Source organism: Lactuca saligna, chromosome 7, assembly GCF_052625555.1.
Source record: "Lactuca saligna cultivar CGN05327 chromosome 7, ASM5262555v1, whole genome shotgun sequence".
Taxonomy (NCBI): domain Eukaryota; kingdom Viridiplantae; phylum Streptophyta; class Magnoliopsida; order Asterales; family Asteraceae; genus Lactuca; species Lactuca saligna.
In genome coordinates, this window is record NC_136423.1 from 1,818,139 (window position 1) to 1,839,709 (window position 21,571).

At 33.4% G+C, this 21,571-nt stretch overlaps 1 non-coding gene and 1 pseudogene across 1 annotated transcript; both read right to left on the reverse strand.

Moving 5' to 3' along the window:
* Window positions 1-15,412: 15,412 nt before the first annotated feature.
* On the reverse strand, window positions 15,413-18,659 carry LOC145004926 (GDSL esterase/lipase At4g01130-like; annotated as a pseudogene).
* Window positions 18,660-20,818: 2,159 nt separating this feature from the next.
* LOC145007727 (small nucleolar RNA R71) lies at window positions 20,819-20,925 on the reverse strand. Its single transcript, XR_013663096.1, has one exon. It is a non-coding gene; the product is annotated as a small nucleolar RNA R71 (small nucleolar RNA).
* Window positions 20,926-21,571: the final 646 nt, after the last annotated feature.

The following is a 21,571-nucleotide window of genomic DNA, read 5'->3' on the forward strand; positions in this document are numbered from 1 at the left end:
CCTGCCTCGGAGTTTACACTCTAGGATGAAATTGATTCCGATGAAGAATACTTGAAGATAATTTCCTCATCCCTCCTAAACGCAATGAGGAAGATAGTGATGAAGAGTTACATAGGATGTCCTTGGTCTCGAGGCTCCAAAGAAGATGTTCCCAAAGGTCATGACTGATGAAGAAAAAAGAATTTGGTCTGCTGTTTCCTTACCATCTTCTCTACCGGACACTCTTCGAATGGGTATTCAAATGGAGAAAGCAAAATCTCTACTCACCACCCAAGCCTTCCGAGTCGCGCCTTCAGTGCTTCCTCCGGTTTCGGCTCCAAAGATTGCTCCAGTAGACCAGGGCTCTCTACTACAGATCCCTGATGAAATTCTGGAAGAATCCCTTCCAAAACCCACTATGGAATTTGTCATTGATGAAACATGAAGCTAATCATTTACACATTGAATAAGGACAAAGGAAAAAGGCCTATAACAGACAAACAAGCTGCTCACTCCGGACCTCCTCCAAAGTAAAAACATGGATGGTCTCAGGAGGAAATCAACAGAGCACTAGAGGACAGCATCTGGATCCAAGCTCTTAAGGATAACCCTGATCCGATGTGTGGAATTTCACCTCTTTGTCATGAAGGCATCCTCCGTGATCATGAGAATTTCCCACTCATGTATTACAATGTTCCTACCAATGATTCTGAACAGCTAGATCTTCCTCCTTCTCCCTACAACAAATTCTACACTAAGTTTGCTCCTCTTCACCCATCAGACGATCGGGAGGTGACTCTCCAGACTGAGCGAGAAAGGCTTACAACATTCTACTCTAAGCACACAAAACCTCTCAAGGAAGTGTGGACGAAGAAGAGAATTACCAAATTCGATGGTTTCTGAAGAAAATTTTTGGTGAAATTCGATCTGAACTGCCTACTATTCCGATTTCACGTCCTCCAGAACAAGCCAAATCCCCAGACCATTTCCGATGCGGATTTCCCTTCGATGAATCCGAACGACATTCTTACACTGGCTGCTTGCTTCAGAGGGATTCAAAGAGATGACATCAGTATGGGTGCGTATCACATAGCTATGAACTTTCTCAAAGATTATGTTGCGGAATTTTGCAGACACGACTATGAGCTTGCGCATCTATATGAAACTGAAAACTTTGTGGCAAAAATCAGTTATGTTCTTCCGGAAGCTGAACTGCTTGCAGATGGTCCAATTGAAGAACCGGTTCTAGGACTTGTCTACACTACCAAAAAAACTAACAAAAAGGACTTTTTCGAGTCCTTGACGAACATCTAGTTCCTACTAAAGCCTTGCAAAAGTTCATTTCATGTGCCTTCAAATATGAAGCTCCAGAACAAGTCAAAGCCAATTTTTTAAATCATTTATTCTGGTACATTGCAGTTCGAGAATGGTTGTTCAGAGCCTACACCTTCATCAAAGAATATGTTGCTTAAACTGACTGGATTGCTATGTTCACTTAAGGGGAGATTGTTGGAACCTGAAAGTGAGCCTCTAGAAATCCTAAGCTCAATTCAGAAGTGGAGATATTCCGAAATAATGATGGACCGGAGTAGAATGTGAAGAGTGGTCCGGAAGCTGTCCGGACCAAAAGAGAAGAAGAAGAAAAGTTGAAGTGAAGACATTCTGGAATGACTCTCATGTCCGGAATGGGTGCTGATTGAGAATCACCTTCTTTTTTCTTTATGCATGTATTAAAGTTTGTCTTTACATTGATATGACTTTTCATAGGACTTAGTCTTTTGTAATATTAGACAATCAGAATGTCAGAAACAATTCTATTGTCCAGTCCTAAGTTAGTATCACGGTTCTTTCAATGTAACCTTTGTTCCTATTTATAGGACTCTTTGATGCAAAGTCAACTGACGGATCATTCATTATGAAACATAGAGTTTTCACTAAGTTCATTTATTTCTCTAAAAAACATTCTCATTGTTATTCATTTAATATCTTTACATTGATCATTATCTAATCTCTTCATTTATATCTTGAATACATTGTTAGAAGTACTTATTTAGACTTGACTAGTCTTTCCAGACTTGAGTGGTACACTTGTTAGCAAGCAGCCATTGATCTTAAGCATTCATTCAAGGTTTGAGTTTTCAAACCTTATCCCTGCGCATTAGATCATCGTTGTTCTCACATTAACCACACAAGCTCCATTGATCTATGATAGTCTATGAGCTACCCATTTCCATCCTTCATTGGTCCCATATTAGTGTGCCGTTTATCCACACACGCTCCACTAACGACCAACACGGTGCAATGTGCAATTTCATGGATTAGCACCAATTCCACATTTTTCCTAAAGTAACTAAGATTTGAGAATTTATAAAAGTGTTTAGTTACTTAGTATTTCATTATACTTATAATGGAAGGTTGTGTCCTATCCTACCCGTTCGGCTAACGACCCTCCACTAGTCAAGAGTGCGGTGGGTAAGAGTGGATACCCATTCAATCGCCATTTTATAGGCAATTTCCTTAAACACCCTTTATAGATCAGCTTTGTGAATGAGGCCTACTAACGGTAAGACTGAATCTTTACTCATACATATATAATATTAGACTTTTAATTTTATATAGTATAAGGATGTATTTTACACTTTTAAAAGACTATGTGGTCTAATTTAATAAAATTACACTTTTAATTTAATTAAACACAAACCACATCATAATGGATTTATTAACTCTCTTTTAATTATACACTTAATTAATTTAATAAAACCATAAAGGTGTAATTTGAACTTTTCTAAATATTAGGGTTTTAGAATTTAATATTTCCAAATTAATATCTTTTAATTAAATTTTAAATTCCAAAACTTGAGGACAAATTTTGAAACCTTTCAAAATATTAGAGTTTAACTATTTAAATTTCAAATAAAACTTTTAAGTTCAAATTTAAACTATAAAACCTAAATGCTGTAAATTGAAATTTTCAAACTTAATAGGTCAAATATTTGAATCATAATAATCCTATACTACCCATATTTAACCAAATCCTTTAATTTTGATAAGGATAAACATACCAATCATGAAAAATTGATTTTAGGCAAGAAAAAAGATTTTAGGTAATTATCCTCATCAAAAACTGCTCAAAAAATCGAAAATCCCAGCAATTGCACCCTGGACTCGCCAAGTCCACTGATGGACTCACCGAGTCGGGTGCGCAGACAGCAAAAATTTAACTTTTTGATCCTTTGACAGTTCACTTTTGCATCTATTCAATTAGAAAAAATGACCTAGGCTCTGATACCACTAACGGATTATGAGTATAACATCATTCCTATGGTGTTCATGCAACCCTAATTGCTTTGATCTAGGTTTTCTAATTTGAACATACAACATTGAATACAATAGCAATAAACCCTAAAACTAGCATATCAAATACAAAAATCACACATGATTAGGGTTTAGATCTTACCTCACTTGTTATGTAGCAATAACAAGTACAAACCACAAAGTCCTTGATTCTTGAAAACTTAGTGCCCCAAGTGTTGCACCTCTAATGGAGTCATAAACATCACAAGCAACAAGATGACTTAGAAGAGGGAGGAGGAGGCACAAAATTAGTCCAAGGCACTCTTGGAAATCATAGGGCCAAATTTTGGGAGCCTTAGGGTTCCTTTTATACGTGAGCTACTAGGGTTTCAGTCAAAACCCTAATTGGATAGGTTAGGAAAAAATTTGTCCTTTAGATCCTTCCAAAATCAAGGCTTGGACGATTTCGAAGTGGGCTTCCACCTTGAATTCATCCACCTTATTCCTAAGGGATCTACATCCTAAAAACCAATTATCTTATAATTGCAATTCCAGTCCCCTAAGTTTAATTAATCTCTTTTGACCATAAAATTAATTCTAAATTAATTCTTCGTCTCTACCCTTCGCGGCCAACAACAAACCTTTGGTCTTCGCTCTCACCTCTTCCAGCCTTTCAACATAGTTCACTCCGTCTTTTACTCTCTTTTTTTTCTTTTCTTTCTTTCACAGTAAGCAGCCTTTTGCAAGATGATTTGCACCATTATAGTAATTGCAATCAAATCCTGAATCTCCCTTCATCTTTTTCTCACTCTTCTCAACAATACACTTACTTTCTTTCTTCTCTTCCTTCGATTCCACTCTTGTTCCTTTGCTAGATAAGTTTTACCTTTGAATTCATTGTTGCTTTTGTATTTAGGATTGAAAGGCTTCTTAAAGAACCTTTTCATTTTATTGTTTGAATAAAATGTCACAACCTCATCCTCAGAATTCACCAAAAATACTTCATCTTCATAACCATCTTGTTCAGCAGTTTCGATATCAGAGTCCTTTGTTGATACTTTCGACATTAAGGCCAAAGGACCTCCTAGACTCATCATTAGTTCTTCAGTAATTTCATTGATTTCGCTCTCATGAGCTTTGAGCACATTGTACAAATCTCCTAAGGAATAGCCTTCGAAACTTTGATGAGTATTTATCATTGGGCTGATGTTCCTCCACTCCTCACGCAATCCCATCAGAAATGTAAGGTTGTATTCGAGAGTTAAGCATGTAACACCATAGCGATTGCACTTAAATATAAACTCATTCAAGTGATAATAGTAAAGTTCGATGATTTCATTTTCCTTCTACTTGAATTCTCCTAGTTCAAGTAAACATTGCTTAATAGAGCTCTTTTTCATCTTCTCACTTCCTTGATACTTTTCTTTCAAAGTATCCCAAATCTCTTTTACTGTCTTGCATCCTCGAACAAAATTGTAAACAACTGGTGGAAGAGCACCGCGAAGTTCATTAGCTTTTTGTTTATCAACATGCAAGGAAACATCAGTCAAAGAACCAATAGTTCCTACTTGTTCTAGCCTTCCTGGATGGTAATTTCCACTCATAACATAATGCCATAGATCTTTGTTGATAACGCCATAGATCTTTGTTGATACCGTTGAGATAGTCTTCCATGCGATCTGCACATTGGAATCTTACCGTAAGATCTAAGCATATGAGAAAAGCTAGACATAGTGTTAATGTTGAAGTTCGCCATTTTCGTACAGACAAAAATGAGTATGAGATTCAGAAAAAGAGATTTAACAAATGAAGCAACCAGACAAATGATAAGAAAACACTCAATCTATCAAACCGATTGTAGAATCGAAACAAATCAATCAATTAGAACAAGTTTTCTTAATCAATAGTGCGAAAAGTTTTGAATCTTAAAGAGCGATTCAAAAACTATTGAAAAAGACGATAAAATAGGTATTGGTTGAAAGTATCTTGCTCTGATATTAAATGTAGTGCGTTTGAATCAAGTTTTAAGAATAAAATCAAGAACATAAATCGTTAAGAACACTATCGTAAATAAGTTCTGTTTGGCTCTTTGATTTCATATGAAAGAGTATACAAGTACAAGAGAGAGAAAGTGAACTAAGTGCTCAAGAGCTGCTCTCTACTTCTATACTAACCCTATTTATAGGGTGATACAAACTCTCAAAAAATATATAAGGACTAGACATTATGCTTCGACATGTAACAGTGCCTTACAAAATACATACATAACGAAGTACTAGACTTGGACACTACACATACCAAATAGGACTTCGACACCTCACTATACATTTCATCCCTTACACAGAGGTCGAACAGAGGGAGGGATAGCGGTGATGGAGAGCCATCGATGGAGCCAGACAATATTCTTTGCTGGTATCACTTTTAGGTCACGATGGGAAGAAAGATAGGAGAGGATATGAGAGTAATATTTTTCCAGTCAGAGTTATTTCAAATCCGACCGAGAAAGTAAGATGGACCAGACATTCTGATTGAGAAAGATTCTATCAAACACATGGTTTCTGACAGAGTCAACCCAAATCATTGACTCGGTCCCAATCAGGCGGATATGAAATGAGGCATTAGTAAATTTCACTAACGACTTTTATTCGTTATTGTTGAAACTTTTGATTTGCTCAAATTGTTTCATAGTGAAGACTGGAAAACAACTTAATGAGACTATCAACTTTTGTTGTGATAAAGAAAATGAGTTTTGTAAACCAGGTATTATTAGAACATCTTAGGAGTTGTGGAATCGATTCAGAACTCATTCCGTCAAAATCAATCACTCGTCATTCGTATGGTTCTTGTGGCATATGATCACCTGACCACTTGGATCTATCTTATGATGTTCAAGGTAGCCTTCATATTCTTTAGTAGGATAGGATCACTTGGCCACTGGTTGAATGTCAATAGTACAAGTTTTTGAATAGGATAACACAAACCTTGCAGTCTGTTATATGATGTTTTTAAAGAACCGTTTACTTTATAAAATTTTGGAGCTATGCCTACTGCAACATATATATATATATATATATATATATATATATATATATATATATATATATATTTCCAACCAAACAAGGAAAGTAAATACTTTTATTAAACTACGGATGTAATGGTTTATCCTTATCTAGAAGATCTAGAGTTATGGATCTTATGTTAGACAATAAGCTTAACTACTCTAGCATCTACTAATTGCATTTATATAGACCATCCTAAATGATTGTTTAGTATGAAGTTTCTACTAATCCCACTAATTGTCATTCCAGAAGACATATACTTAGAAAGTTCTTTTTCTAAGTGTGAGCAATATAAAACTTTAAGAGCCAAAGAACCATAAGCTAAATGCATCATAGTTTGGAACTAGCAAGTTTTTCAATTGTTGTTAAACCTATTTAATAGTTTATCAGAAACTAATAAAACACATAGAGATGCATTCATGTATGATTATCAAGTATGGGATTGATTAATCTTCCTTGATATAATATGCCTATAAAGAGTAAGTGAGCTTTCAAAGGACAAAACATAAATGGATACAAATCTTTTAAGATTTAAGCTAACATCTCAAAGTAAGAATCTTCTTTTTTATAAGAGGATTACATAGTGTGATTTTCTTCAATAAATCAAGATGACTCTTGTATTTTTCTATTAAGCTAGTGGGAGCTTAGTAATATTCATAGTCTTGTATGAAGTTAAAATACTAATCCTTGGAATAAACATCTATATAGATAGATCATGGCAACTTAATAGATTAAGTAAAATAACATTATTTGTCAAGGATCGTAAAGAGCTTAAGATATAAGACTCTGAGAGAGTTTATCTTGTCAATACCACATGACATGATTTTGAGCATCCCTAAAAATCCTTGTAAAATGTTTTGAACAAGATAATATGATTGTATTCCATATGCTGCTGCAATTGGATTAATCATATATGTCATGATTATGCATAAAGGCCAAATAAGTCATATGATTAGAGCATGTGGAATAAATACCACTATAAATGCGAGTATAAGTCAATGTATGACTTACAGGAACATTTGAAAGTAATTTTGAGAACTAAAGAAATATTTCTAATCTACAGAGTATTTGAAAGAAAGTTGTGTTTAAGCTGTTACACATATGCTAAACTTTCAAATAAACTGAGATGATTCTCAATCGCAATCGGGTGTGTCCTCATTTTAAATGAAGGTGAAAGTTACATGGATAGTGGTTCTATGTGGATTTTAATTATAGTTGCACATCCGAGATAGAATACATTGTTGTTTGGGGAACCATATATAAAGATGCTTAATGTATAGTTTATTATGACTATGAGTAATCCCATTCCGCAAGTATTGGTATCTAAGTCATATTTAAGCCTCTAATATGTTCTTAATAGTTTTCTCTATATATGAGCTACATATATAAAACTAAAAATGTTGGTATTAGCAAAGTTTATACAAATCAAGTTTGTCAAATCTACTTAACTGAGTTCCTTCATTAGCTAAAACATGAAAGTCATGCTGATGTTGTAGGACCTTGTTATCCTAAGTGGATGCATTTGACTAAAATTTAGTATTTGGATATTGGAACAATACAAACAACATATGTTGTAATGAGTTGATATATTGGATATAGTCTTTCATTAAATAATTGTTGTGTTCTATACTAGCATGTTTAATCCTTGAATAACTAGGTTATTCTAAATGTCCGTGGTCATTTATAGTTGTGGGAGCATCTATGAAGTAAGACTAATATGAGTGGATTGGTTAATTTTCATAGAGATTAAAATAGCAAGAGTTACTACCAACTTCGTAGATACTTAATTAGGAGAATAAGTATTGCACCTGACCCGCATCAAAATCAATTTATAGATCGTAGTCGTGAGTGATGTTTTGATCAAGATTGTATCTTTGTATTCTTAGATTTCAGATACATATTTGGGACTTGTAATGTATGAATTATTGTGCTTTGACATGGTTTAATGTTGTTTTGTAAAAGCCAGGCATAAAATCCATCGTTAGGTATGACATGAACTACAATGATGGACATATGTAGTCAAGATAGGATTTGTTACTCTTATTCTTTGAGAGTTAGACATCTAAGGCCTTAGTAAAAGTTGAAGAATAAATGAGATTGATAATGATCCATATCTTATGTCTAACATGATATCTGAGACAAATGAATAACTGATACCCCATCTTTAGTAACAATTGTAGCTTAGAGCTCCTGGAATTGGCTGTTGATGAGATGACACCCTTCATATGTTAGTAGGAGCAGTAGTCTGTTGCTACACGTTAGCTACTGTCAATATCAGTCTGTAATGAATCTTGTGCAAGTGGGAGATTGTTGGATCTATATGATCAAGAATAATTATTGAGTGATATTGCTAATAACATATGATCCTATAGGGTCACACCTTTATCAAGTTGGCATGTTTTATATATTTATTATTAATATGATTATTAACAAATAATATCAATTCTTGTATTTAATTAGGGAATACTTATTGTTTCTTGAAAACAATAATTAAAAGAGAGTGCAACTAGTTATTATATCATGCAATATGATTTAATAAGTCATGTACACAGTTTTGGATACTTTGGTTAACCATGATTAAGTTAGTTAATTGGTGTAGTTGGTTGAAAAGTCTAGAAGATAAATTTGGTCTTCTCTTCTACTCCATGGATGAAAGTGTGATGGAGTTGTGGGAGGTTGTTTGTCAAGCTCCCACCTTTGTCTCCAATTCCCCTAAAGTAAGGTTATTACTTTACATTGTAATATGTGATTGCTTTTGACCTTTATGGGAGTATAAAAGGAAGTGTCTTACATGAGTTTGTAGCTAGTTGTTCAGGTCTTGCATATTTTCTCCAAGAGAACCAAGAAGTCGTAGCTTCTATTCTCCCTCATCCTCTCTCTCTCTCTCTTGAAGTTAGTTTGGTGGCTTAAAACATCCTTTGAGTTGTCTCCTTTAGTGCTTATTTGATTTAAGTACTTAAAGGATCAAGGCACTCAAGAATACAAGAAGGAACTAGTATTCCAAGTGTCTTATGTTGATGGTGGATACTTATAGATAAAATCATACACTTTGATTTTTCTATCTTCATCAACACCCAAAAACCAAGTGGGTTCAAAAGCTCCAAAGTTTGTCATTCTAAAACACTATTTGGTTGTTTTTACTATCATTCTAATATCTATAAATGGATCCTAGATGGTTTGATTTTGTTATAAACTTAAAAATAAACTTGTTATTTTTAAAAGCCTCCGATGCGGTTTTTGTGAAAAATTAACTTGTATTTTGTATCAAAACACATCAGTTTCGAGAATGATTATGTTGGAGTATGTAGAACGGAAACTAAAGATGATCAAAAATGTGTTGATGCCTGTAAAATATATTACACAAATCATGAAATGTCGGGAAAATGTGTTGAAGCAAATGTCTGTCGTTGCATTGAATATATTTACTAATTTACAGTTTCAATAATAAAAAAAATATTATTTCAAAAGGGAAGACAAGTTATAATTAAGACGTTAAATATTTTATGATCTCATACAGTTTCACATAATTGTGTCATTTTCTATAAAAATTGAGGCATCACACTCTCTCTATTAATTGATCTATGAACTCAATATTGTTTATAAGTTTGAGTTCTCTGTCTATTATCATGTCATTTCGATATTTTTTTAAGCTGATAGAATGATAAAGATGTAAGAGAAAAAAAAAATTGACATAGAATTTAAATATCGTGTAAATGGTAAAATATACACTGCTTTTAAATTAAAACAAGAAGCAAATTCACCATTTGACCGAACCGCGCTAACAAAAAAAAAAGTTATCATTTATCATCATTTTATGTAAAATGTGTTGTAACATCAATAGTAAATGACAACTTTCTATATTAATTGGTTAAAATATATGTTATATGAATAGATAATATTATAAACTAGAGTGATATTACCCACACTTTGAAGGGATCAAACTTGTCGACATATGAAAGTTTAGAGGTTAAACCTACAAACCTGTCAATATATAAAAGTTAAAGGGGTGGAAAATGTTGGTGTTTAAATTTGAGAGGATGAAATTAATATTTTACAAAATAAATGTCTAGAATGTGTCATTCTACAAAGTAGGGGTGAAAAATGCTAAAATACAAAAATATAGGAACCAAATCTACACAGATATAATATTTTTTTGGTTTAAATTTGAAATAAGAAATTGTTTTGCTTTAAATTTGAAACAAGAATTTTTTGTGGTTAAAGTCTTTCTTGTTAAAGGGGACCAAACTTGTCGACATACAAAAGATTAGAGGCCAAACCTACAAACCTGCCAAATACAAAGTAAGGGTGAAAAATGCTAGCATACAAAAGTATAGGAACCAAATCTACACCGTTATGATAATTTTTTGTGATTTAAATATGAAATAAGAAATTGTTTTTGCTTTAAATCTGAAATTAGAATTTTTTTTGTAGTCAATTGGTTTTAATATATATATATATATATATATATATATATATATATATATATATATATATATATATATATATATGATCAAAGTGTGAAACCACAAAACTATACTATTCATAAGTCAATTGGCTTTAATATATATATATATATATATATATATATATATATATATATATATATATATATATATATATATATATATATATGATCAAAGTGTGAAACCACAAAACTATACTATTCATAAGTCAATTGGCTTATATATATATATATATATATATATATATATATATGTGATCAAAGTGTGAAACCACAAAACTATACTATTCATAAGTCAATTGGCTTTAATATATATATATATATATATATATATATATATATATATATATATATATATATATATATATATATTTTAAAATAAAAAAAAGCCTTCGAAACTCAACAAGCTATGTCTTCACCCTGAAAGTCCTAATTGATATTATTTTCTGCTTAATATATATTTACACTCTAACTTTGTTGTATATCATATTTGAGCCCTCTAAATATGCTTAAAGATCTTGAAGAGTTGAAGAGAAACATCGGTATACAAATCATATATAAGTCCGATTCCAAGATCTTTGGAAGCTAAAATCTTATGAAACCATGAAAAACAAAATGAGAAAAGGTTACATAGTTCAAAAATAACCATGTGATATGGTTTTCAAATGAATCTTATTGCTAATACTTACCAATGACACGGAGTTGATGGTACCGATAAGAATTGAGGGTAAATATGACTGTGGATCTTCTTCGTCTAAATATGACTGTGGACTTGTTTTCAAGTGCATCCCACTAAATGACAACAAAGTAAAGAAGAAACAAGTGGAAAAAAAGAAGAAGCATATATAATGGGGATATAGGAAATGAAAAAGGATATTGAACAATTTTGATGTCTGAATATCGTGTTCATCTTTTCTTATAGGCCGATTAACATCTCATCGGCATCAACAGTAGATGATGCATCTTGGGAGGACTTAATTTGAGACTAGTTACAAAAGTATAATAACTGTCTAGATCAGTTTTAGTTCCAAATTTACAGGAATCGTGGCTTCCAGTTCCGGCTCCAACCAAATTAAGGCTTAAGGGGTACCCATATATGCTTGACCCTTCTATTTAAAGTATTATCCACTACATTATTGAAACATGTAGCATCTATAATCAAAGTCGGTCCAAAAATATAGTGGGTCCATGTGAAAAGAAAAAATTAACCCCTAAATATGTACCATGGAGAACCAACCAACATGTTATCAACCGAACCAATAAAATCGGTAGCCAACATCTTTGGTAGCCAATATGTTTGGCTCGTAATACCAAACCAATTAAGTAGTCTTGGTACGGTAAGGTTCAAAATGTTGAATACCTCGGTTGTACCATACCAACATATATATATATATATATATATATATATATATATATATATATATATATATATATATATATATATATCAATTCTTACATTTTCAAGTTTTAATTAGTAGTAACAACTAACAAGTAATAGTCGGAGTTACTAATATAATTCTATTGATATTGATTCTTTTTTAGTGAAACATGATAGTAAAAGAAATTATTAACACAAGGTTAAGGAAGGTACATGATACTAAAAGGATTTACTAACACAAGTGACAACCACTACTTCAACTCAGATTCATGTTTGGGAAACTTTCTAACCATTCAATGATGATTATAATGTGAAGTCTTATACAGATTATCAAGTCTCAAACTCTTCAAATATAGATACTATTTAAATATTTTGCTATATACCAATACTAATATGTACCACCCAAATTTGTTGGTAGCCAACTAAGTTGGTACCAAGTATCGTTGGTATGGTACTCGTAGTTAAAACTTTATGTCAGCTACAATTGGTACGGTACACGATTTGGAGGAAATAAACTTGGTACCGTATCAATTCCACTCCTACTATTAGTATTAAAAAACACAGATATGGTCGTTACATTATAAAAGCAACTAATATATATATATATATATATATATATATATATATATATATATATATATATATATATATATATATATAGATATATATATATATATATATATATATGATCTCTTTTTATATGTATCATATACTCTACGAATTTTAAACCGATTAAAGATATGGATCCTAATTTTAAACCGATTAAAGATATGGATCCTGAATGACTGCCCGAATTACTCGCCGTCTCAGCCGGTCTATAATACTTGTTCATAAAATATAAACACACAACATCAACAATCCATCACCTTTTATTAAATGTACTCTTAAACAAGTGACTACCTACCATATCAAATATGGGCTGATTCTTGCAACTTTTAATCCATCCACTTAAATTCATATATACTTCTAAATTTACCCTCATTTAATTAACCATTTTAACAGGGCTGATTCTTACTTACCATTTTAATTAACTATATAGAAAAGTTTTAAACTTACTTACCATTTTAATTAACCATTTAGAAAAATTTTAAACTATCTTATTTTTCTTACATTTGCGACTCTATTTAAATGACGTAAACTAACTTTTTTTTTCTTTCTTCTCTGTCATTCTTCACATCACAAACTCATTATATATTTAATTTTTCTAGTACCTGATTCCTTTTATGAAGGAAAGATCCACTCTATTTTAAGAAAAAAAAATTCTAAATCATTTTTTTAAAGTATATTAATTAGATAAAATTATTAAACATCCAATCACTTATCACTCATCTCTTATTGTCACAGAAGGGATTGAAGTTGTAATATTTTGTTAAGTGATTGATTATGTAATAGTTTTATCTAATTAATATATTTATAACCCCTCTTAAAATCTGGATATGATGGTATAAAAATGATCAAAAATGCAAAAGAAAATTAAGTATCAAAATAATAATAAATCTTTTAGTTCATAAAACAAAATTAAGTACACAATAATATTTGTGTAAATAATGACAAAGATGAAAAACACCAATATAGTTGCATAAATTATAATAAATTTTTATACTTAAAAAATGGTGAACATATTTTTAACAATTATACTTGCAAAGTTTATACAACTTATCATATTACTATACTTTTAAGATTATTACAAATAGATCCATGATATTGTTTTAAAAATAGTAGTCAAGTAATGGTCACAAAAGTCTATTTTAAGGTGGCAAAAGACTCGGTCGGAGTGAACCTCACCCCCACAAACTCTACCAAGTATTTCATTTCTAAATTTTTCCTCAACATCCGAACAACCAAAAACATACTCAGTCTTTTGGCAAATACTTTGTAAAAGAATCAAAAGATTCATCCCGATCTTCTTATCATTTAATTGCAACATTTTGAATTTGGCTTCTGAAACACTCTAAAAGAAGTTACGAGACCTCGTAATCAAGATTTTCTTCTAGTTCCTTTTTCCGGTTCTCCTCAAGATTTGTACCGAAAAAAAAAAAAAACAATGCCCGCATGAGGAACTTGGCAAAAACAAGGTTTTGTATTGACGTTGATGGGGTCTAAAACAAGCTTCATCACAAAATTTGTGACTTTTTATTGTATATGTTCGTTACGCTTAATCCAAGCCACGGACAACAACAACAACCGTAATTCCTTGGATGAATTTTTTCAAGACCGTGCTAAGAGATCAATACCTATGCATCCTCATGTAGGTACATTATATAAAGTACCCCTACCCTCAAATTTTACAGGAATGGAAGTTTCGGTTGTTCACCTACAAAGCTCGAGTGTTTGGGCTCAAGGAGCTAATTTGGGTTATTTTCATGTTCCTTCGAGGATTATCCCAGAGCCAAATGTTACTTGGTTAGATATAGTCTTTTCAAATCTAGGAAATTGGTCGTCTTATTACTACAACATGCCAGATTACACTTTTGTCACCCCGATCCTTGGTTTCAGTGCCTATGGTGTAACATACACACGAGGTCAAAATGGTCATTTCACAACTACAACAACCAAACTAAAACTTGCTCTTTTTAGGCGCCCTATTATGGTTCGATTTCCTTCTCTATGGCTTCCAAAAGGACAATGTGTCAAGTTTTATTCAAATGGGAGTACGAAAATAACAAACATGTCCTTGTCCCACACTTGTGACGTGTGGGACCAAGGGTACTTTGCAATTGTCGTGCGCGCCCCACCATCACATCATATATGGAGATGGTGGGTGTGTGGATTTGGAATTGGGAGCATTGGATTAATATTGTGTGGATTTTTTTTATTTAAAGTAATTAGATTTTTCGAAAATAAAAAAATTCAAATGATGGAGTTACAGTCTGAGAAAACTGAGGTTTTGCATACAACATATGTCGGGCATAGTAGAATGCCTTCGGCTTTTGGGATAAGGACTCAACCCGTTCTTGAGAATGATTATTGCCCTTGAGCTTTTGTAAGTTTGTATTAGATCCGTTAAAAAGCAGATCAACGATAACATATATTATGTAAATCTATTTTTCACATGATACATTATTGTTGTTGAATGACCTATATACTTGATGTCATATTTACATATCTGCTTTCAAATTTTTGAGCACAGACTTTCAAATCTATGGATGTATATAAATTTGCTTACTCTACTTCTTTATTGATCTAGTTTATTGATTCTATAATGATTTTCCAAATGAACAAAAAAACTATTCCCATAAGTTAACAACCAATCTTAAAAGACGGATCTGTGAAGTCATCACAACCACAAAGGATCACATCAACAACAATCTTGCTTGGAGCCTCCGTAATATGGACTCCGTCCTAACTCACATAATTTTCGGCTTTTCCACAAGCCGAGGCATTGAGATTTTGTCCATCTACAAACTTGGGGTTCCAACAAAACATTTGAGGATTATAACTATATGAACCATCCCCCATTTCCACAACAAGTTATTGTATAATACTTAAAACCTTCATCCAGGAACATGTCCATTTTTAATACACAAGTACAAATTCTAATGAAATATAGTAATATGATAAGGAGTTCTATACCATGACAAGTGGGATTTTAGAAATCGTACGTTTCGCATCATTGTAAAAAATCGTACACCCAATTTCTTCAATATCTTTATCACTATGAGGAAGTTACACCAAGACTGCGAGGTAACATCCTATGGGTGCCAAATTTTGTAAAGAAAACGTACAACCTCCTAACCCATGCAATTCCTACATAAAAATCATCGTACAATATCTATAACAAAATTTAATATTAATCTTTGTTTAATGAAAACTATGGTTGCATAGAAGTACTTGCCTTAATTGTGCCAATAATTTCATAAATTACTTGAGGAAGTTCTTGTTTAACCCCGTCGATACCACTTTTAGCTAAATCAGATGTAAAAAATTCTAAAGAATGTAAAATGTATAAAGTGATTTTCTAAAAATATCAGGTGGAGGAAGATTTGATGAGCCTGAAAATTACACCATGTGACCATATTTTGTTTTCGAATTGATTTCTTATTTATAATCATTTTATTTACCTTAGGAGTAAAGTTTGTCGACTTAGGACTTGAAATGTTTTATTTGATTGATTTAAATGGGTAATACATAAGGACCTAGTCTGAAGACAAACAATGATGTTTGGGGTAGGAGTACCGTTGATGCAAGTGTTGCGAATCCGATCTGATTGAATTCGAGTATGGGCTCACAGATGGAATCCCTATCGTCTCCGCTCTAACCAAAATAATTTATATCGGCCATTGCTTGCAAATTGACAATGTAAATTCACTAATTGGTGACCAAAACTACATAAATTGTTCATAAAATTGGTAATGAAAATAAGTGTATTTTAAAAAATATATTTGACAACTTTGTCCATTTTCTAGTAACCAATTTTTTTGACTTTTAGAAGTCCGACTAAGACTTGAGAAGTGCAAGCTGCTATAGCAACATACTCTGCTTTGTCTGTGGAAATCGAAACACATGTTTGTTTCTTCGATTGCCAACTTACAAGCTTCACGTTTAAAAGTTGACATCCACCGGTTGTGCTTTTTCTGCAAAGTTGACACCCACCAAGGTCTGCATCAGAAAATGCTTGTACGAAAAATTTAGACTTCGAAGGGTACCATGATCCCAATGAAGCATTTCCTTTGAGATATCGAAATATACTCTTCACCACTGTAAGATGGGATTTTCTAGGAGTCGATTGATACCTGACACAATTACAAACAAAAAACATGATATCAGGTCTACTTATAGTTAAGTACAAAAGATAACCTATCATGCTTCTATATAAAGTGAGATCCATAGCAGGCTTATCCAACGAAAGATTTAAGCGCGTGCCGACTGCCATCAGTACTTTCACTCTCGAACTATTCATAATGCCACATTTCTCAAGTATGTTATGAGTGTACTTCTCTTGATTTATGAAAATACATTTCCTACTTTGATGAATATTCATTCCCATAAAATTATTTATCTTACCCATCATGCTCATTTCAAACTAGATTTTTATGATATTCTCAAATTCCCTAGACAACAAAGGGTCAGTTGAGCCAAAAATAATATCATCTACATAAATTTAAACTAGCATAAGACAATTCCCTGCTTTCTTTCGAAATCGATTAGGATCAACTGATCCTTGTTTAAATTTGGAAAATTTCAAGAAATTGGTAAGAGTTGCATACTAGGCTCGAGGTGCTTGTTTTAAGCCATAAGCTACCTTATCAAGAATATAACAATGATCAGGAAAATTTTCATTTAAAAAACCTGGTGGTTGTTCAACATAAACAATTTCTTCCAAAACCCCCCATTGAGAAAAGCGCACTTGACATCAATTTGGTACACATCGTGCTGCATAAGTAAGGAAAATTCGAACAGCCTCGAGTCTTGCGACTGGGGAATAGGTTTCCTCATAGTCAATACATTCCTGTTGCGAATATCCTTTTACAACTAGTCTTGCTTTGTTTCATACAACATTGCCTTCTTTATCAATTTTATTTTTGAAAATCCATTTTAAACCAGTGACCGAAACATCATCAGGTTTTGGGACTAGTCTCCAAACCTGATTTCGCTCAAATTCAGCAAGTTCAGATTGCATTGTAACAATCCAATTAGGATCTTCCAATGCAACCTTAACTGTTTTCGGTTCCATTTTAAAAATAAACACATTGAAAATACAAAATTCCCAGTGAACATTCAGTATCTCGCTCTTAGCTCGAATTTGTGTATGCGTCATAACTCCAGGATGAGGATCACCAAGAACTTGTTCCTTTGGGTGGCTTCGAGTCTATCTATTGATCAGTGGATATGAAGGATCGAAATCCAAAGGTACATATTCGAATATCTCATCTATTTCAGAACCTTCACCTGCATTCGACATATTATCAGAAACATCATGAAAATTGTGAGTTTGGTCATTAGGAACATTAGGTATTAATCCATTTAGCCCCCCTCGACAAATCGATTTGAATTGAGATGCTGCCTCTCGACATCATCATTATTTTGACCATGCTCCCCCTCGACATCATCATTATTTGCTCCTTGCTCCCCTCGAACTGATGTGTATTTCTATCATCCCCTCCCCCCCCCCCCTCAAAATTTGAATCATAAATATGATCATGTGATTGTGAACTCAAGTGTTCCCCTCCACTTGATCTCCTTGCAAAATAGGTAAAAGTTCGACATACACGTGTGAAGTTGAGGTAGATCGAGAATCACCGTCTTCTCTTGTTACCGTTGAATCATCAGAGTGCTTCGATGGTTCAGGAATGCGATTGTCATCAGCATGAACTTCAGCATCTACAGCTCTGTCTGGAATGCTAAAAATCAATTTGTAGTCAATATCAAAAGAATTCACTATTGCTGACTCATCATTCATTTCAGAAAGAATTGGATTTTGTGAAAAAGTTTGTTCGACACATTTCACATTATAATCATCGAAAGTTAGATTGATCGTTTCCTCCATCTTTCTTGTCCGCTTATTCAATACCTGATATGCTACATAGTTGTGCTAGTATCCCAAGAAGATTCACTCATCAACTTTTCACTGAAATTTAGAAAGATTATGTTTGAGATTCATGATAAAGCACCTGCATGCAAAAACATGAAATTTTTTAACATTAGGCTTGCAATCGTTGATGATTTCATAAGGGGTGGTGTTAAAACGAAGATGAATGAATGAATGATTTTGTGTGAAGCATGTTGTCAAAATTGCTTCTGCCCAGAGATATTGAGTCAAATTCATCTATGTCAGCATTGTTCTTGCAGCTTCGCATAGAGATCTATTCCTCCATTCTACGACACCATTTTGTTGTGGTGTGTAAGGAGATGAAAAATTATGTGAAATCCCTAATCCATCCAAGAATGAATCAAGAATTTGATTGTTGAATTCTAAACCATTATCACTTTTGATTCTTCTTACTTTCTTCCTCATAATTAGTTCAATGTTCTTGATGAAATCTATCATCACTTGAGCAGTTTCAGAATTCTGAAGAAGAAAGAAAACCCAAGTAAACCTTGAGAAGTCATCAACAATGACCAATATGTACTTCATCATACTGAGAGTCTCAATAGTCGAAGGTCCACAAAGGTCAATGTGAAGAAGTTTTAAAGGTTCGATGATCTTTGAGTCTATGATGATGAGATGACCTTAACGATGTTGCTTTCCCTGTTCACAAGCTGCACATAACGAATCATTATCAAATTTTAATACCGATAAACCACGAACAAGATCATGTATAACCATCTTGTTGAGATTCTTGAAGTCGGCGATGCCACAACCAACTGAGATCTGATGAAGCTTTAAAAAGTAAGCAAACAAAGGGAACACCAACAATGGGCTTCATGTCGAGTGTGAAAATGTCACCTTTCATTTTCTACTTAAGCAAACCTCAATTTGTTTCATTATTATAGATGTCAATTCCTTCTTCATCGAAGACTACTTGATTGCCAGTGACCATAACAAGTTGCAAAACACTTACTAAGTTGTGTTGTAAGCCGTCAACATATGTCACTCTATTCACAGTAAACTTCCGTTTGTTACTTTTCCATAACCTTTCACTTTGAATTTTTGATTGTTTCCAAAATTTACTACTCCAACATTATCTAAATTATGATAGTCTCACAGATTCTCCTTTCAGCCTGTTATGTGACGAGAGCAACCATTATCGATATACCAATGCTCATCGTACTGCTCATCTACCTGCGATCATTCAGAAGAATTTAGGTCCCCAATGCTTTTTGGTTCCTTGGATATTAGTGGATAATTATTTACGCATCAAGTTTTTGGTGATGTTGTCGGGGAATGGTCCATTTTTAGTCAAGTTGAATATGCTATTTTATTAGGAATTTTTCTGTCTATTTTCTTTAAAATTTTCATTTTAGTTTTTTTCTTCTGTTTGGCTTACTATGTAGTGGTCATTAACACCACATTGTGGTTCCGTAACAGTTAAATTTTATTTTTCATTTTTGTTCTTTTTACACATTTCATTTGTTTCTGTTTCAGTGATTTATGACCTGGGGATCTAACGCATCGATCATCCTACTGTTTGATGATCCTGAGGAAGAATTCCACAAGAAGAAAACAACCAAACTCAGAGAATTAAGCAACCGAAATCTAGAAAGAGAATTTGAAAGATTTGAGAAGACACCGAACAAAAAGGAAGAAGGCGAAAATTCAGAAAGCAAACACGAATCAGACAGACTAAGTGAAACTGGAAGTGACCCAGACAACAACATGACAGATATAACAGACATGAATATCGAAGCCTACAAGAGGCGTATGCATGAAGACACTAGACCGGGACTTGTGCAACCCACAACCCCAACACCGCTAGCTTTGAACTGAAGGGACACATCCTTGATCAACTAAAAGACATACCCTTCTATGGGAAAGACCATGAGGACTCCTACAAGCACCTTGATGAGGTCAATAACATTGCTGACTATTTGAATTGAAGGGCCTCATACTTGATCAACTAAAAGACATACCCTTCTAAGCTCCCTGTTACTCTTAAGGGTGAAAAAATAGATTGGTTGAAGGTACTCCCACCGGTCATGATAACAACTTGGGCACATATATGCGAAGATTTCAAACAACAATTTTGTCCACCATCGAAAGTTTCCAACTTAAAGAAGGCTATTGAAATTTTTGAGCAACAAGCAGGAGAGTCCTTGTATGAGGCGTGGGAGCGATCCAAGGGTTTGTTGAGAAACTATCCTCAAAATGAGATAAACATCCAACAAGAAGTCTCGATTTTCTATGATGGGGTGAACGTCACAACTAGGCAACTCCTTGATTCTCAAGGGCCACTAACAGAGAAAGCACCAACCACAATATGATGTAACTAGGGGAAATGTGAATTCTGCTTCAGAGGACATGTCGGTGGTCTTAGAAATGTCGCATAACATGGATAGTAGGATGAAAAAATGGATAAAACAATCCATTCTATACGAGTGGGGTGTGAAAACTGTAATGTGCCACATCTAACTAATGACTATGATCATTACGATGAAGACTAGAGAAATCCCAAGAAAAAATGGTTACTATATGATGGGAACAAGAAAGCCAAAGAAGATAAGTATGAGCAAAAAGGAAGAGGCTTTTACCAAAGAGAGGAACTAACTCCCAAAAAGAAACTCGATTTCGAGACAATGCTTGCTCGTTTTACTGCCGCATCCGAGAAGAGACACGAAGATACTGAAGCAGTACTTAGAAATCAGCAAGCTACAATAAAAAATATTGAGCAACAAATTGGGCAATTATCTAAGCTATTTAATGAAATATTTTCGGGCACACTTCTGGGAAACGCCGAAAAAAACCCAAAAGGAGCTCACATCCAATCCATTACAGCTAGAAGTGGTAAATTGTTACCCTTC